The sequence below is a fragment of the Triturus cristatus genome, chromosome 1_1, assembly GCF_964204655.1.
Source record: "Triturus cristatus chromosome 1_1, aTriCri1.1, whole genome shotgun sequence".
In the NCBI taxonomy this organism is placed as follows: Eukaryota; Metazoa; Chordata; class Amphibia; order Caudata; family Salamandridae; genus Triturus; species Triturus cristatus.
This window is the reverse complement of record NC_140579.1, coordinates 767,165,127-767,191,093: the sequence shown is the minus strand read 5'-3', so window position 1 is coordinate 767,191,093 and position 25,967 is coordinate 767,165,127.

Sequence of the window (25,967 nt, the reverse complement as noted above, 5' to 3'; positions counted from 1 at the left end):
TGTTATCTGCTCTTGCAAAAATTCAAGATAAAATACAACATTCAGCACTACATTTGCGTAGCAGTTGACACCAGAGCTATTTTCAAAATGACAACCAACAACCTCTTCCACACTGTCCTTTTTCTTTTTGCTTGCAGTCACATCACTATCTTTTTGTTTTCTCTTCTGTACATCCTGATTACAGATATCCTCAAATCTCCTTTTCCGACAAACAACACGTTTTTCAAACACAGGATACTGACCTAAATGAGGAGCATAGCTTCTTCTTAATCTATTATACTCCTTTACACAGTTTGCATCAGCACTTACTTTTGAGTCATCAAAGTCTATCATGATTAAACCAGATAATTTTTTCACGCGTGACAAAGCAACATATGCCATACCTTCTTTAAACACACTAGATCCAATGTTTACAAAAGCACTATCTACAGTTAATCCTTGAGACTTGTGAATAGTTACAGCATATGCTAGAGAAAATGGAAACTGCTTCCTACGCACATATAAGTCTTTCACAAGCAAGAAACGAACTGAACAACGACAAATGTCTTAAACCTCTTGTATCTGATCAAATTTTATTTTTAAACATTCTATTCCAACTTTTTTCTGGTAATTAATAAAACCCACAACTCTTCCCATAGCTCCATTCACTAAACCTTTCTCTACATCCAAATTCCGTCTTAAAATTACTCTACAGTTCATACACACATAAATATTCTTTTCCAAACCTGCTGTTTTTGAAATGTTTTTCTCCAGAGAATCCAATTTAGTACCCAATTTGCCTGTCAATATAAAAGTTATTCGTTCATGTTCTATGTTATCCACAGCTTCCAGTTTTATATTCTCTTCATTTTCCAATTTCAAAAGTTCTTGATTGAATACAGAACATTCATGTAGTGTTGGCATTAAGCAGATTACAGTATTTTTTTCTGCAATTTCCTTGTATATTTTCTCTGGAACTATTTGTTCTGTTGGAAACAAATTACTCAGCAATCGACTCTGTAATGCTTTTCTGCCATGTTCTGTGAGTAGTCCAATTCTTATATCTTTCAGAATACTTGCATAGTCCTCATCATTTGCTTGCCTCATATTGGTAATGAGTTCCTTATACTCAAAATATGTCCAAATATTTACATTGCCTATACTTCCTAATGACTTTTTTGTGTCTTCATGTGTAAGTGTATGGAATACCGGTTGTCCTTTAACTGGAGTAAGTTGCAAAAGATCTCCAAAAACTATGACGTGTTTTCCTCCAAATAGGACGTCAAAGTCTGTCTTCAGAATTTGCTGCATTCTTAAATGCACAAAGGAAAGCATTAAGTTTGATACCATGCTTACCTCATCAATAATCAGTACTTTCATTTTCTTCAATACTCTTGAAACTTCCAAGCATGCTTCTCCTGCTAGTTTGTGGTACTGTATTTTGTTCTCATGCTCTACTGGTAACATTAGCAAACGATGTAAGGTAACTCCTTTGATGTTATACGCTGCTAACCCAGTTGGAGCAGTAACAACACAAGACAAAATGGAATCCATTTTCTTCTGTAGGTAGCTTCTAATTACATTAATTAAGAAACTTTTTCCAGTTCCTGCTTGTCCACTTACATACATTCTCATTGGTTCAAAAGATGTGCATGAGCACTCTTTATTTTCATGTAGTAATCCGTGATCAATTTTTTGTCTGACTTCTTCATAAATTTGTTTTTGTTCTTCATTCAGTTGCTCCTCCAAATATGTTAAGTCTACTAAATCTTCCTGAGCTTGATTCATAGCTGTTTCCACTTCGTTCATAGCTATTGCTGCTTCATTTTCGATGATCAGTTGTCCTAGAGGATCTTGACTGAATGTCCCAGAACTTTGACTGTCTTGAGAACTGTCTCTAGCTACTTCAGCTGCAATTGTTGCTTCTTGTTCAATTTCTTCATTTAACATTTGAACATAAGTTGTGAAAGTACTGCATTCAACGCTGTCTTTGCTAGCATTGAAGGAATCTTCATAGCTCTGAAATTCTCCAAGTAGTTCGTCCTCTGAACGCCATGGTTTAAACAGCTGCAAAAGTGCCAAGTAGTAAAATTCCTTTTTATCAGGAGTGTCGCAACTCAGCTTCCGGTGATTTATCAAACTTCCTTTTGTTTGCTTCACCAAACATCCTTCCTCACCAATGACTTTATATTTTCCATTGTTTATATCTTCTGTGACATTCCGTTTAAAAATAAAGTTCTGCAGCACTTCATAGAGACACATGTTCTCAAGGTGATGACTTCTTTGTTGATAATATGTGTCCAACATGTTTGTTCTTAAAATGTCTGTACTTTCTGGTTCGAACTCTGCTAAATATTCAATTTCTCAAATAGATTTCAGTACCCGATTTCGCATTCCTGCAAGGCCTAAACTTGCCCAAATTATTCTTCTGGATTTTGAGTACAGACTTGCAGATGATAACCTATCTGAGCATTCGTAGGATCCAATTTCTCGATGCGATAACATCTTTAAACTGAAACTGTATAGCTTCTTACTGACAGTCTTCTCGTGAGAAATCTCTTCCCACATTTCCTTCAATTCCGTTTTCTCAGATTTAGTGATGTAAGATGTGACATAGCAAGCAACAGCAATAGAATTGTCAGCCACATACTGTATATCCATGTTAGCATTCCACATGGATAAAATGACTGGGTTGTAGTCATTTATATATTTTGACTCTTCTTTTCTTCTTAGGTTGTAGGTATTCTTAGATGATTTTCTTGTAATAGTATGTCGCACAGCTGACATAAAACTGTTTACTCTTCCTTTTGAAAGAACAGGTCGTGGAAATCCAAATCGACATTTTGTGTAGAATTTATCTTTACTCTTATACTTTCGTCGACAGTATTTTCCACACCGATGACTTTGGAAACGTAAAACTTGCTCTTTTAAATTTTTCTCTTCTGTGCTTTTAGGTATAGCACATGTTGCATATCCTTCGATGAAACTTAAAACTGCATCATCAGAATCTGCTCCAAATTTTGGAGCATCCTTGATCCACAACAGCATATTAATATGAGGAGCACCTCTGGCTTGGTACTCTTTTCTCCAAAAGAAATCCATAACTTCTCCAAGAGGTGGATTTTTTTTATTGCAGATGAAGGACATCATAGCCTCAAATCTATGATTGAAATATCTACAAACATTAAGTGGATCCAATGAGCACAATTATCCTGCTGTCTTGTATTGGATGTTTTCAATATTTGAATTTGCCCCTCGAAGAAAATCCAGAAGATCATCCCAAGCGTACTCAGCACAGCTTAGGGTAAGGAACCATATAGGAGTTCCTAAATTCCGTAACATACATTTCAATTCTCCATGGCGTCGGTACCAATATTCATTCGTCCCATGCTGACAAGCCATCAAATTGATCAATTGAGATTCCAAATGATCATCTCGCTGTTGCACTTTGTTCATAAAATCCTTTGCAGTCACATTACGTAGATGTACTCCAGTTTTCAAAATGTGATTTACTGCATAAGATAGTGCTGACAAGTCACTTTCAAATAAAAGATGGAACAAATAAGGAATACTTTGACGAAATCTCGGATCTTCTGCATATAGTCTTATAGTCCGATACTCAGAAGCAGGAATCTGTACTGGATGTTCATCATATCGTCCTCCTTCTCCTGTAGGAAACAGCTGGGGAAAACAACGAGCTTCCAAGCTCTCCTCCCATACACTCACGGGAGTTCCTTGTGCTTTCTTCATCTGAAACAGATCAATAGCGTTTCCCATAACTTCTTTAGAATGTAGAGGATGTATGCTGAAATGTTCATAAATTTCTTCTTCTTTTGACTTATCCACTTTTTCAAGTTGCCCAGTTGGTATTTCTGTGTCTTCTAGTATTACTTCTTCATCTTCATCCATATAAATGGCTTCATACCATTTATTATTTTTTTTCAAATACAAATTTGCTCTTTGTACTTTTCGTACATCCACCAGCTCCTGCCAAATTTTCTTATTCTTTGTAGGTACACCATTAACCAGAATAACTAATGGTTCAGTTTCCAAAGTATCTGCATCAATTGTTTCCATATTTTTTTTCAAATCTAATGGCAAATAGACAACTCTTCCTTTTAAACCTCTTTGTAAATCCGAAGGAGGTAATTTACCAGTTTTTGGCTCCATACGCACTATGGTCTGAAATGGATGGACACATTGAATGAGTATAGACTCATACGTATTTAAATGAGAAAGTTCTGGAGGAATATCAACCAATTCTAAATTATTATGTACAGCTCTAGCTGGCATTCTATTTTCTTCTAACTTGTTATAACAGTATTTACAAATACGCTGATATTCACCCAAATCAAAACAATTTTCCAGAAATATATATGTTGCAAAATCTTTCCACTTATAATTATCTTCATTTTCACTTTTTTTATACAGATTAACATTCCTTGTTTGATTTTTGTAATGGCTTCTCCGGCAACATATACAAGTAATATTTGGTCTTTCATTAGAGATGATAGCAAATTTTGTCATTTCATCATCAAAATTTTTACTAACAGTGAGTTCTACATTCTCTTCCACATTTTCATCAATAACTGTGTCATTTTCTGCACTTTCTTGTTCTGGACCAAAGTAACAAAACTGAATTTCAGCAGTAACCTTCACTACATCTGATACAGATCCACGGAACAGAGCATTATTCAACTCATTTAACTTTAGTGCTGGACTTTTTGCAAAATACAATGTTCTCACAAACTTTCTCATTACAGTATGATGAACAGCCAGCATCCTAAAATGGTGAAAAACACTTTGACACACTTTGCTAGATAGTCAAGCCAGAGAATGTCCTTGTAAACCAGTTTTCTCTCTCACTCTGCATGGATCTAGTCTTTGAAGCACCTTAATTTTCTGTTTAACACTCTTTTTACTATATTCTCTTAGAAAGTCACGTAATTTATCAATAGATTCCTGACGCACAGTACAAATACTACTACAATTCCAAGTGTACACTGGGGCTTTAGGACGTCTTCCCATAACCTCATCAGCCATCACTTGTTCCTCATTTCTTGGAACCATTTTCTCCTTTTCCATTACACAACCATCCTTAACTTCATAAGCTCTACCATTGGTGTCAACTGCATGCAACAAACTATTACTTTGAAGATAACTCTCTTCATTAAAAAACTGGTTCAGTACTTGAACTATGTTTCCATTCTCCTAAGAACACTTTCCAAAATTATTTTTTTTTTACTTCTCTTTTCCTTTTGCTTTGTGACTTCATTGCATTCACTAATTTATCTAATCTACGCATCCTGTTCAAAATTAAAATGAATAGTTTTTTTTTATTTCTAAAGCCTTCGTAACAATACTTTCAATACATTTCTTTTTCTTATAAAATTTTGTTTTTTTCTTATAATTTTTCTTATCCTTCAGCAAATTTAACATCACTCTTCTCTGAAACATTTTTCGACGAATGTTTTTAAAATCTATTTTCCGTGTTAAGTCACTCTTCCTAATTTCTGAGTCTATATTAGCATTTTCTTTTTGCTGTCGACTCTGTTGTTGTTTTGTACTTGAAACACTGTTTGAATGTATCTTTCGATCATTTTTTTTTTTGAAGATATTTTTTAAAAATTCTTTAGTTTGCTTACCAGAAGACTTTTTCTGTTGTCCAACACGTGCTTCGCCTCCTATTTTTTTTTTATCAGTCGTCTTCAAATATAGTTGTTGTTTCTTTTCTTTTCTTTTTCTTGACTTTATAGGCATCTTTATATTTTTTCACTGTTGGTCATCAATACCTGCAAAAAACTAAAAAAACATACCTTTATGTAATTTAAATTCATTACATTTTTTTTTGTTGAAACTTTTCAAATCCTATCACATGAGCTGATCCTTTCCTACGAGTCAAACTCCTACAAAATAGAAGAAACATGAATTAAATCTCTGACAACAATTCCTGTGTGCACACAGACTCATGGTCTGATTCTAGGCAGAAAGCGACATTTCCTTTGGCAATTTGAAAGCACATTTACTACTGGGGTAGAGCAAGTGATAATTACTGTAACAGCCTGACACATGTTCCTTCTAGTTTAGACAGGCAGAAAGGAGCACATGTCCTAACAGCTCCTTGAGACCATGACCATGTGTAAGAGGGTGAGTGATTAGACTAGAGCAAAGGAAATGAGCCTTGGTGACGTTGAATCTGTTTGCATTACACACTGCTATCTGAAACACCACACAGAGCTGACTATTACGCATGGGAGTGTAGCAGAAGCTGCTGCGTGTGTGCAAAGAGTGTGTTTCTGGAGACTGTGTATTGTCAGCTGCAAGAGAGATCTGCATGGAGACTCCCACAACTGCATGAAGAGTACAGACATGTGTGTAAGAGTACATGTGTGGTAAGGGTTAATTGGAGTTTTCAACATGTAGGAACCACCTCAGCCATTGCAAGAATTGATGAAAAATGTACCATGCTATTTTCTAATGTGTTTACATTTGCCTCACATTTTTGAGATACTGATTTCTGCTGAGTGCTAACCAACACATTGGAAAAAAATAAGCTGGGCCTTTCCTGAATGTGCAAGTTTTACAGAACAACAGCAACACAAATTAAAACGCTGACAACAATTCCTGTATGCACACAGACTCATGGTCTGATTCTAGGCAGAAAGCGATATTTCCTTTGGCAATTTGAAAGCACATTTACTACTGGGGTAGAGCAAGTGATAATTACTGTAACAGCCTGACACATGTTCCTTCTAGTTTAGACAGGCAGAAAGGAGCACATGTCCTAACAGCTCCTTGAGACCATGACCATGTGTTAGAGGGTGAGTGATTAGACTAGAGCAAAGGAAATGAGCCTTGGTGACGTTGAATCTGTTTGCATTACACACTGCTATCTGAAACACCACACAGAGCTGACTATTACGCATGGGAGTGTAGCAGAAGCTGCTGCGTGTGTGCAAAGAGTGTGTTTCTGGAGACTGTGTATTGTCAGCTGCAAGAGAGATCTGCATGGAGACTCCCACAACTGCATGAAGAGTACAGACATGTGTGTAAGAGTACATGTGTGGTAAGGGTTAATTGGAGTTTTCAACATGTGGGAACCACCTCAGCCATTGCAAGAATTGATGAAAAATCTACCATGCTATTTTCAAATGTGTTTGCATTTGCCTCACATTTTTGAGATACTGATTTCTGCTGAGTGCTAACCAACACATTGGAAGAAAACAAGCTAGGCCTTTCCTGAATGTGCAAGTTTTACAGAACAACAGCAACACAAATTAAAACGCTGACAACAATTCCTGTATGCACACAGACTCATGGTCTCATTCTAGGCAGAAAGCGATATTTCCTTTAGCAATTTGAAAGCACATTTACTACTGGGGTAGAGCAAGTGATAATTACTGTAACAGACTGACACATGTTCCTTCTAGTTTAGACAAGCACAAAGGAGCACATGTCCTAACAGCTCCTTGAGTCCATGACCATGTTTTAGAGGGTGACTGATTAGACTAGAGTGTTACAAAAAACAAGCTGCCCCTTTCCTGCGAGTGCAAGGGTAATAGAGCAAGACCAACCGGAATTAAATCTCTGTTTACATTTCCTGTGTGCTCACTGTCTCTTGGTATGATTATAGGTAGAAAACAGTATTCCTGGGTGATACCAGTACACATTAACTTATAATGAAGACATACTCCATAATATATAACATGTTCAAGCCACTTAAATATCTTCCTTAACATAAAATGTAAAACACAACTTTTAAAGTGGCAGGAAAATGTACCATACTATTTTCAAATGTGTTTGCATTTGCCTCTCACTGATCAGTAAATGATTTCCGCTGAATGCTAACCATCACACTTTAACATAACAAACTACCCCTTTTCTGCGAGTGCAAGGCTAACAGAACAAAAGCAACACGAATTAAATCTCTGTCAACAAATCCTGTGTGCAGACAGACTCATGATGTAATTCTAGTCACAAAACAATATTCCTCACTGATACCACTACACCTTAACTTACAGTGAAGACATACTCCATAATATCTTACAAGTTCAAGATAGTTAAATATCTTCTAAACCACAAAATGTAAAACACAACTTTAAAACAAGAATGACAATTCTATTATTTATATCAAAATACACCACATACTTCCCCTCTCAAACTCATAACTCACCTTTAAAATGAATTAGTTGAGAAAGAAATGTTGCACTCAAACAGCAGATTATCAGATCCAGAATCTCAGAGCTGTACACCTCTCTCCTCTCTCCACAACCAGTAAATGGCAATGTTTCCCTCTCTTTTTTCCCACATATACATGTAAAATCACAGTCCTTCCCACATTTTTTCAAATGGAATCACACATTTCTATTGGTTGCTACTTTCAACCCCTTTGCAAATCATCCCTTCCCCCAACATGACTTCTGCCTGCTACCATAGCAACAGCTCATGGAACACAGGTGTGAGCAGAGAGGTCAGAAGTTCAGCAGACAATGTTTCAAATCCAAAGAGCAAGACTGCTTGACTTTTCAAACCTAACAGCAAATCCAAAGTAATGTTCAGTGGGAACACATTTTTCTGAACCAATCCAAAAGATGCTTTTAAAAATGTAAACATACAGCCTAGTTTTTAGTGTAGAATGGTTTGAAACAGCCAATGAGTTATTTTTATTAAAAAAAGTATGTATGCCTCCATTTTTCAACTGTCTTTCTTTTCATATTGCCATTCTACTGAAAGACACCTCCTGAGTGCATCCTGTTCTCCTTGAAATATGTTCACAGTGTGGATTGTAGGTCACAGCTATGTCTTCTGGAGTGAAAAATTTGCAGAAAAAGAGGTATGGTGAGAGACCTTGCTTTGCCAAATGTAGACATTAAATGGATTGGTCAGAGAGGGTTAAAGTGGCACCAATTAATGCCTTTGGTGAAAACCTTTCTACATCTCCCACAGCCTAACCTTATTATTGTGCACTGTGGTGGAAATGACCTAGGCACTTTAACTGGGGTAGGTCTGGAAATGCTTATTAAGGACACCTTTCTGCAATTGATGTCACTTTTTCCACAAACTGCCTTTGTATATTCTAATATATGCCAAAGGCAAAAGTGGAACTGGTCCAACCAATTTTGTCCGCAGATTGACAAAGCAAGAAAGCACGTCAATAAGTCTGTTTCTGCTTTCCTCAGAGACTATGGTATGGGTTCTATATACCACAACAACTTGCGTTACAACATGCAAGACATTTATAGAGGAGACGGTGTACATTTCAATGATGAAGGGAACAGAGTCTTCCTCTTGAACTTTAGACTCTGCATCGGTACTTACTTGTAGGTACCAAGAAACACTCAATGAACACAAGGGCTCTTTTTAGAGCCACCTAATATCTAAACACTTAAAAGTGTTTTTTTTTTATTTATTTTTTCGGGTGCGCGCTGGGTGCGTGCACCTCGTGATGTTTTTAAGGTTTTTTCATGTACGCGTAGAGTGCGCGCACCTCGCGATGTTTTTAAAAAAATTTAAATCTTTTTTTTGCCCTTCGTGGTCCTACTGTGCCCCCCTGACAATGACTAGGGGGTCTAGAACTCCCTACCCTGCCCCCTGTTCACGGTCTCCACCTTTCCTTTTTAGTACGACAGACAAAATGGCGGCCGACACTTCCTGATTTCGACCGATTCGAATGTTTACTGACATCTAACAACCAATCAGAATTACGCTCGCGCACGGCAAGGTGCGCGCACAGGGCTTGCTCAGTGCGCGCACGGTACGCGCGTATAGATATTGATATGCTTTTAAATGCTATTTTCTCAGGAAATACTGAACAGATTTACACCACACCTGCAAAAGGCACTTCCTTGACCTTATGGCTACCTCTCTGCCAAATTTCAAGTAATTCTGTTCAGCCGTTCAGGCTGTAGCTGTGTCTAAAGGTCCTATGGAAAAATGCATGGGGAAAACGTGTTTTGGGACCCCCCTTTTTTCTCAGCCCCTGCTTGACGAATCACCCCGAGACTTTCAGGGTGGGAGCTGAACGGAGCGCCCCATTCGTTTTGAAAATTTCACGAGGATTCGTCAACCGGCGCCAAAGTTATTCAAAATAGAATTTTGAGATTTCCTATGGAAACACGGTCCTAACTATAACTATCTACTGGCGACCGCCAGTAGATAATATATATATATATATATATATATATATATATATATATATATATATATATATATATTCACAGAAAAAACCATAGGTTTCAGGGGTGTTATAGTTAGCTGCCCATTTCACTCATACAAAACCATAGAAATTCCTCCGTTACAGTAAGTTCTGCTAACTATAACTCACACGCCCGCAATGCACTGCTGATGATGTCACTTATTGCATCATTTATGACATGGTCAGTGACATCACTGATGACATCACTGATGACATCTCAAATGACATCACTGATGACATCACTGATGACATCATCCACTGAATGTGGTTTAGTTTGAAATTTAAATATGTATTATATATATACCAATCTGTATTGAAGATTGAGTGGATATATAACTGTCTGGATGGAGGATTTTGTAGCTGTCTGACTGTCTTTTTAAGTGAGTAATTAAAAGTGTCTCACTTAATACATGGATTAGTAACTAAACTATGTGAATGTGTGCAGCACTGTCTCTGTTGTTGTATAACATGCTGCCTCAGTTGGTCACTAACTACATGAGTGTGTATATTAGTTATTGATTAGTTGGGTGAGTATTTGTATGGGACACTGAGTTTGTGTGTGGTTGGATGGGGTGTGTGTAACTCTATGCATAGATGTGTGAATGGTTGATTGACTAGGTGTATGGGTTTAAGAGTGCATGTGGAAACAGTTGTTTGGGTGACTGAGTGTATTTATTTGTGTGTTGGTGAGCGAATATATGTTTTAGTTGTACATCTTCAACAAAGTAAAAAAATAAAAGGCATTGTATGTGAGAGTTGGTGTATATAAATAAGTTTGTGTAAGAGTCAGTGATTGTGAGAGTAAATATATGAATGAGTGTATAATTGTAATGGTGCTTTTTTAACATATTAACAATGAGTTACTATGTGTTTGAATAAATGAGGTGTCGTTGGATAATTGTGTAAGTGAGTAAATTTAAGTGCGATACATTTTTTTCATGAGTGAGTAGGATGACTGCATAACCGACTAAGATGACTGCTGATGTGTCAATGTCTATATATGTGCATAAGTGCATTTGATAGTGTTCTATTAATTAATGACTGCATGTATAGATGATTCTGTTGTTGAATGGGTAGTTGTGTGTGTAGACTTAGGAATCAGTGAGTGGGTAACTGGTATTGGTGTGTCAATGGTTTCAAATATGGTACTCTGTATTTTACAGTGAGTGATGAAAGGTTATACTAGTGTATGATGTGGTGTATCGGATTGTCAAGTGGATGATGTCATCAGTGTTGTCATTTGAGATTTCATCAGTGATGTCACTGACCATGTCATGAATGATGCAATATGTGACATCATCAGCAGTGCGTTGCGGGCGCGTGAGTTATAGTTAGCAGAGCTAACTATAACGGAGGAATTTCTATGGTTTTGTACGAGTGAAATGGGCAGCTAACTATAACACCCCTGAAACCTATGGTTTTTTCTGTGAATTTCTATGGGTTTTTAAATGCTAATTTCTAACTATAACGTCTCTGAAACCTATGTTTTTTTTCAGTGAATTTCAAAGGTTTTTTAAATGCTAACTTTTAAGTGTGATAGTAGTTATATCTATTTTTTGTACTGATTTTCTACAGTTTTTTAACTGTTTATTTATAAATATTTTATTCATTAAATAACATTATATATTTTTCTGAAAATTGCAAAAAAAACATTTTTAATTAAAACTGAAATATTGATTAATTTTCTTGTTTTCATTTTTTATTTTCATATATTTATATCATTTTCTTTAAAAAAAAAATAAAAATTTTTGCAGTCGCGCCCTCAAAGTGTACACATCACGGTGGGTGCGCGCATTCTAGCCGCCATTTTAGAAAAGTCATGAATGATCCGTGTATGGTGTGCGACGGCTGCGTGTTTTTCAGTTACATCATATACATTTAATATCACGTGATATGCGCGATTGGTATGCGACCAGTCTGCGACACCTGCTCCCGTGCATTCGCGACACATGCGCATTACGGTACGAGATGATATGTATGTGTCTTTAATATACAAATTAAGACAAGAGATTATGTAAGATATTCATCAAAATAATATATTTGTACTGATAAGAAACTTATATTATTTTTAAATATATTTTCGCGAAGTCGGGTGCGTGTGTCGTGAGTGCAGAAAACCAGGTCAGCAGAGCTGCTGTAGAGCCAGAGAACCAGGTCAGCAGAGCTGCTCTAGAGCCTAAGAACTAGGTCAGAAGAGCTGCTCTAGAGTCAGAGAACCAGGTCAGCAGAGCTGCTGTAGAGCCAGAGAAACCAGGTCAGCAGAGCTGCTTTAGAGGGAGAGAACCAGGTCAGCAGGGCTGCTTTAGAGCCAGAGAACCAGGCCAGCAGAGCTGCTTTAGAGCCAGAGAACCAGGTTAGCAGAGCTGCTTTAGAGCCAGAGAACCAGGTCAGCAGAGCTACTCTAGAGCCAGAGAACCAAATCAGCAGAGCTGCTTTAGAGCCACAGAACCAGGTCAGCAGAGCTGCTTTAGAGCCAGAGAACCAGGTCAGCAGAGCTACTCTAGAGCCAGAGAACCAAATCAGCAGAGCTGCTTTAGAGCCATAGAACCAGGTCAGCAGAGCTGCTGCAGAGCCAGAGAAACCAGGTCAGAGAGCTGCTTTAGAGGGAGAGAACCAGGTCAGCAGAGCTTCTATAGAGCCAGTGAACCATGTCAGCAGAACTGCTTCAGAGCCATAGAACTGGGTCAACGGAGCTGCTTTAGAGCCAGAGAACCAGGTCTGCAGAGCTGTTGTAGAGACAGAGAACTAGATCAGCAGAGCTGCTCTGTAGCATAAGAACTAGGTCAGCAGAGCTGCTTTAGAGAGAGAAAACCAGGTCAGCAGAGCTGCTTTAGAGCTAGAGAACCAGGTCAGCAGAGCTGCTCTAGCTGACACTGACTGACTGACACTGACTGACTGACACTGACTGACACTGATTATCACTGACTGACACTGACTGACTGACACTGATTGACTGACACTGACTGACTGACACTGATTGACTGACACTGACTGACACTGATTGACTGACACTGACAGACTGACTGACACTGACTGACTGACATTGACTGACATTGACTGACACTGACTGACTACTCTCTACTACTCTACTACTGACTCTCTACTACTCTACTACTCTCTCTCTACTACTCACTCTCTACTACTCACTCTCTACTACTCTCTACTACTCACTCTCTACTACTCTACTACTCTCTACTACTCACTCTCTACTACTCACTCTCAACTACTCACTCTCTACTATTCTACTACTCACTCTCTACTACTCACTCGCTACTACTCTCTACTACTCACTCTCTACTACTCACTCTCTACTACTCACGCTCTACTACTCACTCTCTACTACTCTCTACTATTTACTCTCTACTATTCACTCTCTACTACTCACTCTCTACTACTCTATTACTCACTCTCTACTACTCTCTACTACTCACTCGCTACTACTCTCTACTACTCACTCTCTACTACACTCTCTACTACTCTCTCTCTACTACTCACTCTCTACTATTCACTCTCTACTACTCACTCTCTACTACTCACTCTACTACTCTCTGCTGCTCTCTAGCACTCACTCTCTACTACTCTACTACTCTCTCTCTACTACTCACTCTCTACTACTCTCTCTCTACTACTCTCTACTACTCTCTACTACTCACTCTCAACTACTCACTCTACTACTCTCTACTACTCACTCTCTAATACTCTCTCTCTACTACTCACTCTCTACTATTCACTCTCTACTACTCACTCTCTACTACTCTCTACTACTCACTCTCTACTACTCACTCTCTACTACTCTCTACTACTCTCTCGGCTACTCACACTCTACCACTCACTCTCTACTACTCTACTACTCTCTACTACTCGCTCTACTACTCACTCTCTACTATTCTCTACTACTCACCTTACTACTCTCTCCTACTCTCTACCACTCACTCTCTACTATTCTACTACTCACTCTCTACTACTCTCTCTCTACTACTCACTTTCTACTACTCACTCTACTACTCTATACTACTCACTCTGTACTACTCTCTACTACTCACTCTGTACTACTCACTCTCTACTACTCACTCTCTACTACTCTCTACTGCTCACTCTCCACTACTGATGCTCTACTACTCGCTCTCAACTACTCTCTACTACTCACTCTACCACTCACTCTCTACTACTCTACTACTCTCTCTACTTCTCACTCTCTACTACTCTTTCTACTATTCACTCTCTACTACTCACTCTCTACTACACACTCTCTACTACCTGCTCTCTGCTACTCGCTCTCTACTACTGTCCAGTACTCACTCTAATACTCACTCTCTACTACTCTCTACTACTCACTCTCTACTACTCACTCTCTACTACTCTCTACTTCTCTCTCGGCTACTCACACTCTACCACTCACTCTCTACTACTCTACTACTCTCGACTACTCGCTCTACTACTCACTCTCTACTATTCTCTACTACTCACCTTACTACTCTCTCCTACTCTCTACCACTCACTCTCTACTATTCTACTACTCACTCTCTACTACTCTCTCTCTACTACTCACTTTCTACTACTCACTCTACTACTCTATACTACTCACTCTGTACTACTCTCTACTACTCACTCTGTACTACTCACTCTGTACTACTCACTCTCTACTACTCTCTACTGCTCACTCTCCACTACTGATGCTCTACTACTCGCTCTCAACTACTCTCTACTACTCACTCTACCACTCACTCTCTACTACTCTACTACTCTCTCTACTTCTCACTCTCTACTACTCTTTCTACTATTCACTCTCTACTACTCACTCTCTACTACACACTCTCTACTACTTGCTCTCTGCTACTCGCTCTCTACTACTGTCCAGTACTCACTCTAATACTCACTCTCTACTACTCTCTACTACTCACTCTCTACTACTCCACTACTCTCTACTACTCACTCTCTACTACTCACGCTCTACTACTCTACTACTCTCTACTACTCTCTCTCTACTACTCACTCTCTACTACTCACTCTCTACTACTCTCTCTACCACTCTCTACTACTCACTCTCTACTACTCTCTACTACTCACTCTCTACTACTCTCTCTCTACTACTCTCTACTACTCACTCTGCTACTCACTCTCTACTACTCTCTACTACTCACACTCTACTACTCACTCTCTACTACTCTCTACTACTCACTCTCTACTACTCTCTACTACTTTCTACTACTCACTCTACTACTCACTCTCTACTACTCTCAACTACTCACTCTCTAATACTCACTCTCTACTACTCACTCTCTACTACTCACTCTACTACTCTCTACTACTCACTCTCTGATACTTTCTCTACTACTCTCTACTACTCTCTACTACTCACTCTCTACTCTCTATTACTCGTTCTCTACTCTCTACCTTTCTACCTCTCTCTCTACTACTCTCTACCTCTCTACCTCTACCTCTCTACCTCTTCACCTCTACCTATACACCTCTACCTCTCTACCTCTCTGTACATGCACACATATGCACATATATATATATGCATATATATGCATCTCCATTTATATATATATGTATGTGTATATATATATACACATATATAAACATATAAATATAATCTGCATATCTATATAAATATAAATCCATGCAAACATATACATATACATATATGCATACATACGCATGGTATGTATATGAAAGTTTGAAAAACTCTAATACAAGCAAAGCTAAAAAGCCACCTAATTACAAACAGAATTGCTTTAACTTAAACGAGGGTGAGACCTATTGCATTTTCAATGCTTGTTTACTTTGATTCCATCAAGATGGCATTCAGATGTGTCACACATTTTCCATGAATTCTGAATGGTAGCACTCTAGTTGCTCATTAGATCACTGTAGTAAAGCTACTGCTCACCAGGGAAGTCTGCTGCTGGTATTGAAAGTGCATGTTTCAGTCTGCAAGGCAGAATTTTTTAATGAAATAGAAGAGGATTTGAGAAGTCACTCAAAATGTGCCCTAATTTTTCTTTTTTCCTCACTAATCATAATTTCTATGGCAAAATGAACCTCCTCATTGTGTTCCTTTTAAATTAAACTACTCACTCTCTACTACTCACTCGCTACTACTTTCTACTACTCACTCTCTACTACTCACTCTCTACTACTCTCTACTACTCTCTACCACTCACTCTCTACTAGTCTACTACTCACTCTCTACTACTCTCTACTACTCTCTCTCTACTACTCCCCCTCTACTACTCACTCTCAACTACTCACTCTACTACTCTCTCTACTACTCACTCTCTATTACTCTCCACTACTCACTCTACTACTCTCTACCACTCACTCTCTACTACTCTTTCTCTCTACTACTCACTCTCTACTACTCACTCTACTACTCTCTACTACTCTCTCTGCTACTCACTCTCTACTACTCTCTACTACTCACTCTCTACTACTCTCTACTACTCTCTCTCTACTACACACTCTCTACTACTTGCTCTCTACTACTCACTCTACTACTCACTCTACTACTCACTCTCTACTACTCCCTACTACTCACTCTAATACTCACTCTCTACTACTCTCTACTACTCACTCTCTACTACTCCACTACTCTCTACTAATCACTCTCTACTACTCACTCTGTACTACTCTCTACTACTCACTCTCTACTACTCTCTACTACTCACTCTCTACTACTCTCTCTCTACTACTCACTCTCTACTACTCACTCTCTACTACTCACTCTCTACTACTCTATACTACTCTATACTACTCACTCTCCACTACTCTCTATTACTCACTCTCTACTACTCTCCCTACTACTCTCTACTACTCACTCTACTACTCATTCTCTACTACACATTCTCTACTACTCTCTCTCTGCTACTCAGTCTCCACTACTCACTCTCTACTACTCTCTACTACTCACTCTCTAATACTCACTCTCTACTACTCTCTACTACTCACTCTCTACTACTCTCTACTACTCCCTCTTCTACTCACTCTCTACTACTCTCTAGTACTCTCTACTTCTCACTCTCTATTACTCACTCTCTACTACTCACTCTACTACTCTCTCCTACTCACTCTCTGCTACTCTCTATACTACTCTCTACTACTCTCTCTCTACTCTCTATTACTCATCCTCTACTCTCTACCTCTCTACCTTTCTCTACCTCTCTCTCTACTACTCTCTACCTCTCTACCTCTACCTCTCTACCTCTACGTCTCTACCTCTACACCTCTGCCTCTCTACCTCTCTCTACCTCTCTCTACACGCACACATATGCACATATATGCATATGCATTTATATATATGTATGTGTATATATATATATATATATATATTCACTGAAAAAACCATAGGTTTCACACACGTTATAGTTAGGAATTTGCATCTTAAAAACCTTGCAAATTCACTGAAAAAAACATAGGTTTCACAGACGTTATAGTTAGCTGGACATTTCACTCGTAAAAAACCAATGAAATTCCCCCGTTATAGTTAGTTCAGCTAACTATAACTCGCGCACCCGCAATCCACTGCTGATGACGTCACATATAACATCACTCATGACATGGTCACTGACATCACTCATGACATCACTGATGACATCTCAAATGACATCACTGATGACATCACGGATGACATCATCCAGTGGATGTGTGTTTTTCTGAAAATTAAATATGTTTTTATATATGTATATCTCAAGGTCGATGGAAGAATAAATGGGTATATAAGTGTCTAAATGGATGATTTGTTTTTGAAAAATTGATTGTGTAACTGACTGATTAAGTGTATCATAGTGAATACATGGCTTAGTGAGTAATGTTTAAATATGTAAATATCTGTATCAGTCTCTCACTTTGTGTATAAGTGGCTGCATGGGTTGGTGAGTAGCTACATGAGTGTCCATATAGGTTATTAGTTGGTTTTTTGAGTATCAATCTGAGTGTCTGCATGGTTCGGTGGGGGGTATTACGTAGTGCATAGGTGCATGAATGAGTGACTCACTGTTTGTATGTGTTGAAGACAGCATTTGTGCAGGACTGTATGGGTGGATGAGTGTGTGTAGGGTGTGTTAGTGAGTGATAGACTGTCTCAATAGTGTCTTTATGAGTAACTACATATGTTTTAAATTAGTATATGTGACTATTGGTGTATATAAGTGAGTATATGTGAGAGTGAGAGATTGAAAGAGTTCCTGTATGAATAAGCATGTGTTTCTATAAGTGATTGTTTAAAAGACTAAGTATGTGTAAGTTTCCGTAGAAGTAAGTGTGGTGGTGTGTGTATAGCTGTATATGCAAGTAAATGGATGTTTGATTCTTTATTAGCATGAGTGACTATGTATGTGAGTAACTCTATGGATGAGTGGCATTGTGTAACAGGATGTATAGGTGTATGAGTACATATGAGTGAGTACATGTATGAGTGACTGTATAGGACTGTTGGTGAATGAGTGGATGTGTATGTGGATCTTACAATTACTGAATAGGTTGTTGTGACTGATATTGGTAGGTCCATTGTTTTGAAAATTGTAGTCTCTATTTTTGAATGTGTGTATCAAAGGTTATTTTAGGGTGAGAGGAGGTCTGCCACTCTATCACAAGGATGATGTCATCAGTGATGTCATCAGTTATGTCATTTGAGATGTCATCAGGGATGTCATGAGTGATGTCAGTGACCATGTCATGAGTGATGTTATATGTGACGTCATCAGCAGTGGATTGCGGGTGCGCTAGTTATAGTTAGCTGAACTAACTATAATGGGGGAATTTCATTGGTTTTTTACGAGTGAAATGTCCAGCTAACTATAACGTCTGTGAAACCTATGTTTTTTTCAGTGAATTTGCAAGGTTTTTAAAATGCAAATTCCTAACTATAACGTGTGTGAAACCTATGTTTTTTTCAGTGAATTTGTATGGTTTTTTAAATGCTAATTCTTATATTTAACGTGTGTGAAATCATTTTTTTTTTTTTCTTTTTGCAAGGTTTTTTACATCTTTTTTTTACTTTATATTCTCTTTAAACACTATGGTAAAATTTTTAAAATTCTGCAATATATAATTTTTCACCTTTTTTTTAACCAAACAGGTAAGATATAGTAGTATAACATAGTGAATCTTTTTTTTCTTTTTTTTTTACGTGCGTGTACGGTAAGCTTACCGTAAGCGCACATTTTGCTTTACGTACGCAATATTTCTACTCTGTTTGCGTATGGTTACGCAATTTACGTAGACGTCCATACTGCGTACGCGACGCGTAAGCGCATACGTTACACGCGCACGTTACGCGGAAGTGTTGGAGCGTGCCTGTAATGCGCATGCGCGCATGCACGTGTCTTTTATACGCGCATGCGTGCTTTTACCGTAAGCGCTCCGTAAGCGTAACGTACGCGCACGGTTGGTCATGCGATCAAGAAACAGCACTTTTGATTGGTTTAAAGTACTTTCAGTTCTAGAACTCTCCTACACCACACCCATTACCCTCATTTCTGCTTGTGATCCCTTAGGAGAAGGAGCTGAGTTGTCTTTGTGATACGACGGCAGAACAGCAGTCCTCTTCTGAGAGTGAGCCAGGTAGCAGCATCATCAGAGAGAGAAGGAGGAAACAAAAGACTTCTTTTGTATGGGAATATTTCACCTATCCAGAGGGGCAGAAAAAGGTAAATGCTCCTTTAGTCACCTGCTCACTTTGTGAGCGTGTCTTATCTAGAGGGAATCCTAGGAAGAAGTATTCCTTTGGAAATCACTCTATGGTTAGACACATTAAGGATAAACATCCCAGGACTTATGCTAGACATACTGGAGAAACATCTCCAGTAAGTCACCCAAGCACACCTGCAGATGCTCAGCCGAGTACTTCTTCGGCAGCTCAGCCGAGCACTTCCTCTGCGGTGGGAGCATCACCCTTTTCTGGTCTTCTGGATATAAACCCTCGTTTTGGGAGGGTTACAATGAGGTGCACAAGATGTCATGGCCTAACTGTTCATGCGGAGACCAGTGTTTCCCTCATAAACAATAGGATAGACCAGCACATCTGTGGTCCTTGTTAGTATTCCCATTCTTTCTTTCCTCTTTCCGTTTATGAACACAACGGTTCTTTTAAGAGCCAACCTTACTTCTTAACTTTTTTTAAAAAATTTTAATTGACTTTTTTTCTTTATTTTTTTTACCGTGCGGTACGCGCATTTTTTTTTTTTTTTTTTTAAAACCCCAAAAATTTAATCAACCTACAAGGTCCATGAGGGACTACTACAGAAATGAAAGACTCATGCTGTGACTTTACGCAGAAAATGAAATTTGTTTGCCAATTTCAAAGCACACTTAGTACTGTTTTTTTCCTGCAAGCGTTAATTACTCTAACTGTTGCATACATTTTCATTACAGTTTTCAGACACAGAAAACAGCACATGTCCAAACAGCTTTTTCTGACCATGAACATGTGTGACCTTGGTGACTGACTACACTCCAGCAAAAGAAATCAGCCTTAGTGATGTTGAATGTATTAGCGTTACTCACTGCTTCCATAAAACACCAGTCACTTGTGAATACTCAGCATGATTCTACAGGATAAACTGCTGGGTGTGTGCTAACAGTCTGCTTATGCAGACTGTGTATTTTCAGTAGCAAGAGACATACGCATGGTTACTTCCCAAAAGAACCAGAGAAACACGAAATACATCTCTGACAGCAATTCCTCTGTGCTCATAGACTCATGCAAAATTCACCACATACATCCCCTCTCAAACTCATAACTCACCTTTAAAATGTGTTAGTTGAGAAAGAAATGTGGCACTCAAACAGCAGACTATCACAGTCAGAATATCAGAGCTGTACACCTCTCTCCTCTGAGCAGAACCAATTAATGGCAATGTTTCCCTCTCTTTTTTCACACTTATACATGTTAATTACAAATCTCTGTGCTTCCCACTTTTTTTTAAATGAAATCATACATTTCTATTGGTTGAAAACTTCAACCCTTTTCCAAATGTTCCCTTCCCCCAACTTGACTTTTGCCTGCTACCATAGCAACAGCTCATGGAACACTGCTGTGAGGAGAGAGGTCAGAAGTTCACCACACAATGTTTCAAATCGAAAGACCAAGAGTGCTTCACCTGTCCAACCTAACAGCAAATCCAAACTATTCTTCTGTGGGAACACAATTTTCTAAACCAATACAAAACATGCTTCTACAAATGTACACATACAGCCTAGTTTTTAGTGTAGAATGGTGTGAAACAGCCAATGAGTACTTTTTATTTAAAAAAAATATGTATGCCTCCATTTTCAAACTGTCTTTCATTTCATTTTGCCATTCTACTGAAAGACACCTTCAGAGTGCATCCAGATCTCCTTGAAAGATGTTCACAGTGTGGATTGTAGGTCACAGCTATGTCTTCTGGAGTGAAAAATTTGCAGAAAAAAGAGGTATGGTGAGAGACCTTGCTTTGCCAAATGTAGACATTAAATGGATTGGTCAGATAGGGTTAAAGTGGCACCAATTAATGCCTTTGGTGAAAACCTTTCTACATCTCCCACACCCTAACCTTATTATTGGGCACTGTGGTGGAAATGACCTAGGCACTTTAACTGGTGTAGGTCTGGAAATGCTTATTAAGGACACCTTTGTGCAATTGATGTCGCTTTTTCCTCATTCTGCCTTTGTATATTCTAACATATGCCAAAGGCAAAAGTGGAACTGGTCCTACCAATTTTGTCCGCAGATTGACAAAGCAAGAAACCACGTCAACAAATCTGTTTCTGCTTTCCTCAGAGACTATGGTATGGGTTCTATATACCACAACAACTTGCGTTACAACATGCAAGACATTTATAGAGGAGACGGTGTACATTTCAATGATGAAGGGAACAGAGTCTTCCTCTTAAACTTTAGACTCTGCATCAGTACTTACTTGTAGGTACCGAAAAACACTCAATTAACACAACGGCTCTTTTTAGAGCCCCCTAATATCTTATCACTTAAATTTGTTTTTTTCTTCTTCTTTTGTTATTTTCTACCGTACGCGTACGGTAAGCTTACCGTACGCGCACCCCGTGATTTTTTTAAAAAACATTTTAATGTATTTTTCATACTTTTATGGCCTTCTTGGACCCCCTGACAAACGCTAGGGGGTCTGCAACTCTCTTCGTTGCCCCCTTTCCACGTTCTCCTCCTTTTTTTATCAGTGTGAGACACACAAAATGGAGGCCGACACTTCCTGATTTCGACCGATTCGAATGTTTACAGTCATGTAACCACCAATCAGAATTGAGCTCGCGCATGGCACCGTGCGCGTACGGTAAGCTTACCGTAAGCGCTCGGAGCGCGCCTATAGATATATATATTAATTCAAATGCTATTTTCTCAGCAAATACTGAACACATTTACACCAGACCTACAAAAGGCACATCCCTGACCTGAGGACTACCTCTTTGCCAAATTTCAAGTAATTCTGTTCAGCCATTCGGGCTGCAGCTTGGAATAAAGGTCCTATAGAAAAATGCATGGGGAAAACCCGTTTTGGGACCCCCCTTTTTCTCAGCCCCCACTTGACGAATCCCCCCGAGACTTTCAGGGAAAGAGCGGAGCGGAGCGCCCCACCTATTTTGAAAATTTCGCGAGGATTCGTCAATCGGCGCCAAAGTTATTCAAAATAGAATGTTGTGGATTTCCTATGGAAACACGGTCCTAACTATAACTACCTACTGGCGACCGCCAGTAGGTAATACATATATAAACATATATATAATCTGCATATCTATATAAATACAAATATAAATGCATGCATATATATACATATATGCATGTTATGTACATGAAATTTTGAAAAACACTAATAAAAGCAAAGCTAAAAAGCCACCTAATTACAAACAGAATTGCTTTAACTTAAACGAGGGCGAGACCTATTGCATTTTCAATGCTTGTTTACTTTGGTTCCATCAAGAAGGCATTCAGATGTGACATATTTGCCATAAATTCTGAATGGTAGCACTCTAGTTCCTCATTAGATCACTGTAGCAAAGCTACTGCTCACCAGGGAAGTCTGCTGCTGGTATTTAAAGTGGATGTTTCAGTCTGCATGTCAGAACTTTTTAATGAAATAGAAGAGGATTTGAGAAGTCAAAATGTGCCCTAAGTTTTCTTTCTGCAGCACTAATCATAATTTCTATAGCAAAATGAACCCCCTCATTTTGTTCCTTTGCAAAATAAATGTTTTAAATGTTACCACTTTATTCCAATCAAGATGGCTTCAGGTGTGCCATACCTTTGTCATAAGTAAGACTGTTAGCGCTCTAGTTGTTCTTTAAAACACTCTGGGATTTCTGTCATTGGGCTATACTCGGGCTACATCTCGGTGATATTTGTGCTACATTTGGGCTCTTTTGTCTCTGGTGGCCATCTTGGGAGACTTGTTATGAAGTTTCCTAATTTCCTCATTTACTGCAGTCTCCTCAGTAGGCATACTGTCAGTTTTTTACTTTGATTCAATGAAGAAGGCATTCAGATGTGTCACACATTTGCCATAAATTCAGAATGTTAGCACTCTAGTTGCTCATTAGATCACTGTAGTCAAGCTACTGCTCACCAGGGAAGTCTGCTGCTGGTTTTGAAAGTGCATGTTTCAGTCTGCATGTCAGAATTCTTTAATGAAATAGAAGAGGATTTGAGAAGTCACTCAAAATGTGCCCTAAATTTTCTTTCTGCAGCACTAATCATACATTCTATGGCAAAATGAACCCTCTCATTTTGTTCCTTTTTAAATTAAATGTTTTAAATGTTACCACTTTATTCCAATCAAGATGGCTTCAGGTGTGCCATACCTTTGTCATAAGTAAGACTGTTAGCACTCTAGCTGTTCTTTGGAACACTCTGGGAAGCTGCAGTAGAACACAAAGGAATCAACTGACAGTCTCTGCCCTTGTTGGATGTACATGTTTTACTGAGAATGTCAGACTTCATTCTCACATGACTGAGAAAGATAATGTGAATTTACAGAAAATATGCTCTCAGTTTAGCTTATAGATCACCTTCCAAACCTCTGTGGGAAAAGCATGTGAAAATAGCTTTCTCTCAAAGTTGATTCATGATATCCCAGCAGAAGGCTTTTTTCACATGGTAAAATCACCTTAGAACATACCACAATTCCTAAAATGAGTATGGTACCATCAACAAATGATTTATAATGTAACTAAAGTCTTAAAACCTTCTATTAACTGCAAGGCTTTTTAATGAGGTGCTATCATGTATATTGGTCCCAAGATGGCTGCCAACACTTCTTGGATGAAGTGCTGACAGCCAATCAGATCTCACAATGAGATGTGTGGTTAGGCTCCGCCCAGATATGTATATGATTTTACTTTTGATTTTCTCAGGAACTACTGAACGGATTTACACCATATATGCAAAAGGCACATGCCTGACCTGAGGACTACCTCTTTGCCAAATTTAAAGTAATTTTGTTCAGCCGTTCGGGCTGTACCTTCGACTAAAGGTCCTATGGGAAAATGCATGGGGAAAATGCGTTTTGGGACCCCCCTTTTTTCTCAGCCCCCGCTTGACGAATCACCCCGAGACTTTCAGGGTGGGAGCTGAGCGGAGCGCCCCATTAGTTTTGAAAATTTCACGAACACAAGTCAACCGGCGCCAAAGTTATTCAAAATAGAATTTTCAGATTTCCTATGGGAACTCGGTCCTAACTATAACTACCTACTGGTGACCGCCAGTAGATAATATATATATATATATATATATATATATTCACTGAAAAAACCATAGGTTTCACACATGTTATAGTTAGCTGGAAATTTCACTCGTGAAAAACCAATGAAATTCCCCCGTTATAGTTAGTTCAGCTAACTATAACTCGCGCACCCGCAATCCACTGCTGATGACGTCACATATTACATCACTCATGACATGGTCAGTGACATCACTCATGACATCACTGATGACATCTCAAATGACATCACTGATGACATCACTGATGACATCATCCAGTGAATGTGTGTTTTTCTGAAAATTAAATATGTTTTATATATGTATATCTCAAGGTCGATGGAAGAATAAATGGGTATATAATTGTCTAAATGGATGATTTGTTTTTGAAAAATTGATTATGTGACTGATTAAGTGTATCATAGTGAATACATGGCTTTGTGAGTAATGTTTAAATATGTAAATATCTGTATCAGTCTCTCACTTTGTGTATAGGTGGCTGCATGGGTTGGTGAGTAGCTACATGGGTGTTTATATAGGTTATTAGTTGGTTTTTTGAGTATCAGTCTGAGTGTCTGCATGGTTCGGTGGGGGGTATTACGTAGTGCATAGGTGCATGAATGAGTGACTCACTGTTTGTATGAGTTGAACACAGCATGTGTGCAGGACTGTATGGGTGGATGAGTGTGTGTATGGGTGTGTTAGTGAGTGAATGACTGTCTCAATAGTGTCTCTATGAGTAACTTCATATGTTTTAAACTAGTATATGTGACTATTGGTGTATATAAGTGAGTATATGTGAGAGTGAGAGATTGAAAGAGTTCATGTATGAATAAGTATGTATTTCTATAAGTGATTGTTTAAAAGACTAAGTATGTGTAAGTTTCCGTAGAAGTAAGTGTGGTGGTGTGTGTATAACTGTATATGCAAGTAAATGTATGTTTGATTCTTTATTAGCATGAGTGACTATGTGTGTGAGTAACTCTATGGATGAGTGGCATTGTGTAACAGGATGTATAGGTGTATGAGTACATATGATGAGTGAGTACATGTATGAGTGACTGTATAGGACTGTTGTTGAATGAGTGG